We start from the raw sequence: 3064 nt of genomic DNA, 5'->3' as shown, positions 1-3064 counted from the left end.
GCCCCCGAGCTCCGTCTCGGGGGTTTAGCGCAGCCTCGTCCAGGCGGCGGCACAGACGTTTGTTTTCTCCCCGAAGCCGCCAGCGCTGTGAAATAACGTGGACAAAGACCCATCGGGGCTCGAAACTGTCACAGTTTTGTGTTTATTGGTACGTGAACCGCAGCGCAGAAACGTGACCTTACGAGCGTAAGGAATTGGGGACAGTTTGCACCCAGGTGATCCGCAGAAAAAGCACATGCAACAAAACCCAATCAAAAAACCTTGATCTCGCCACCCCACTGTCAGACCCTTGTAGGCAGAGACAGGAATGAGGGGGAAGCTGGAGGCTCCGCCGGCCCCGCGCGCTGTGAGGCCGGAGCGTTCAACGGGCCACAGCGACCCCGGGCTGAAGCAGCAATGCCGAGGTGGCACGAACAGGCCTGCGGGTCCCCGAGTGTCACAGCATGGCTCCCCCGGGGTGCAACGGGCCTTGGCCTCGGGCGGCTGAGTTCTGGCGCTCCGCGAGGGTCAGGGACGGTGCGTGTCCACCTGCAGAAGGTTCCCGGTAACCCCTGCTACGCACAGGAACGCAAGAGCAGGAGCATTACTCTACTGACCTGAAACGCAGAAGGAAATTGGTCCCCAGAGACCGTGGGAAGCAAGAGAAGACCCAGGGATGAAAGTGCTGGCGAGGTCCCTCATCTTCCCGGGCACTCGCTCACAAGGTCCGAGACAGCCTGAGCCAGGGCCGAGCCTCCCTGTCAAAGGGAGCCCTGTCCCAAACCATTCCCTGCACGCTCACGGCCACCTCTGCTGGTGTTTGGCCAAGGACAAAGTGACAACAGGGAAAGCTCAGGTGCTGTAGGGACCTTGGCAAAAGGGCCCAAATGTAGCAGGAGTCATGATTGCACCCAGAACACCTGCAGCCAGGCAGCAGCCTCTGAAGAAGGCGCCTCACATGATGATCAGGGTGACTCTCCCTTTTTGTCCTTTCCTCCATGTTCTACTACTTTTTCAGAGGGCTCCATAAAACAGAGTTTAGGCTTGAGGTTAATTTGGAGTAAGCCCAAAGCTACAACACACCACACAGAAAATTACGTAAACTCATTGAATAGTTTTCTTGGTGAAGAGTTGCCCATCACACGATCCTTTTTATCTAGAAAGTACCAGTAGGAGCCACCTGCGCCGCAGGCAGGAGCAGCCCCCCAGCAGGAAGGCTGGAGCTGCCTGAGTGCTTCAGCCCTGTCGCAGAGGAGGGGCTGGAAGCGCTGAGCTCTGGGCCGTTCCCTGCACAGCTACACACACCCTTGTTGGCGTGGAGCACGTGAGCTTGGTGGTCTACCTCGGCCTCCTAGCAGCGACCTACTTCCCCTTTCCCTGCAGCAGAGACTGGACACACCTTCCTGTTTTTTTGCGTTTGAGAGGAGCCAGAGCCCCCCGGGCTGTCTCGGTGGGGCTGGGCCTCCCCGGGCAGCGGCGCAGCAGCAGCCCCGCCAGCCCTCACCACACACCCCCTTTGGTCCCAGCTTGAGCTCGCCAAAAGGAACGCAGCTGGTCCCAGCTCCTCTGCAAGGCCTCTGGTGAGTTTTTCCATCCCCCTGGGGCTCGGTTCCCAACTGTGGAGCAGAGATAAGCAGCTCAAGCGTGCTCTGCTCTGCGTGTATAGATTTGTGAGGGCTTTGGTCTCAGCACCACTTTTTTTTTTTCTGTTGGGATAACTCTAAGTTTCCAAGAATACGGGCCTTAGATCCCCCACAGCCAAGCTAACACTTGGCTGCAGCTTCTCACTGTCTCTGTAGCGAGCAAACCCCCCGTGGTAGCCGTGCTGACGGGGCCCCGGTGCCTGAGCTGGAAGCAGCGTGTTCAGCCCCTGGAGACGCTCCAGCTCTGGGCTGCACAGACACCCCCGTGAGCCGGGCCTGTGGGAGGCAGAGAGGGAAACTCTGGAGGAAAGCATGAGGGAGAACAAGGCCTGTAAGAGGCAGGGTACTTACTGCAGGGGCCTTCAGGGGAAGCTGAAGGATTCTCAGAAACCTCAGAGCTCAGCAGTTCTGTACTGCCAGTTTTCCCCACAAGACCGTGCTTTGTTTTCCAGGATTTTCGGATAACACACAAAAGGAATATTTCAACGCCTGAGAGAGGGAGGAAACGTGGGCACTCTGCAATGCCTCACAGACCCGCGGAGCTGAGGCAGAGATCTCCCGCTGTTGGTCAAGGACAGGAGAAAGGCTGGATGCCACAACACATCAGCAGTGAACACATCGGATCTCCGAGGTCGTCTGCAAGAGGCCTAAATGGAGCAGTGACTCAGAAGGAAAACATCCCTCTGGAGCAGGGAGCTGCAGGGGAGCAGGACGTGGACTCGGGGAGTCCGGGCAGCGCCTCGCTCACCTTCCTGTCCCATGAGTCACTTCAACATCAACAATAATTAAATGAGAGCCTGGATCTCTGGGGCAGCCAGCGGCAGACGCACAGCACAGCGATCTCCCTGGCAGCCTTGGCTGGTGCAGGACGTGCAGGGGCCTCCACTCACGCTGACCCGATGGGGCTCTGTGGTCGAGTTTGGGTCAGTGAATCCCCACAGAGCCCCCCAAGAGCAGCAGCAGAGGCCAGCGCGGGGTGGAGCTGCCCGTGCTGCCCCTCTGAAGGGCGTCTCAGGGGCCGCGGTGGGCAGGACCCACCCGGGGAGACCAGGGCTGGTGTTTGCCCACTCGGGCTGTCACCATCGGGGCAGCCTGGGCTCCGCGGGCGCAGGGGCTGCGTCCATGGGCGCCTTTGCTTCTCACAAGCCCTAAGAGCAGGAGCTTCCTCTTCTGGCTCGATTCTGAGCATCCAGCCCCTCCCTCTGATGCTCTTGGAGAGACTCCACAGAGCGCTGAGTGTGTTCAGAACAGACCCTGGGCCTGAGCAGAGCACGTGAGGCGTTTTGTGTTGAAAGCAGCGAAAAGGCCACCAGACACAGCCAAGTGACAACTGGGTTTGCTGCTCCAGGGAAGTGCTAGACCGTTTGCACTCCAGCGTGCTGCTGTTTGTCACGGGGGGCGGCAGCATTCCCAGGCTCCGTGGTGGCACCGTCCGCTGCGAC

This window comes from Athene cunicularia (genome assembly GCF_003259725.1).
Source record: "Athene cunicularia isolate RWA chromosome 26 unlocalized genomic scaffold, athCun1 chr26_part1, whole genome shotgun sequence".
Taxonomy (NCBI): domain Eukaryota; kingdom Metazoa; phylum Chordata; class Aves; order Strigiformes; family Strigidae; genus Athene; species Athene cunicularia.
Note: the sequence above shows the minus strand (reverse complement) of the source record.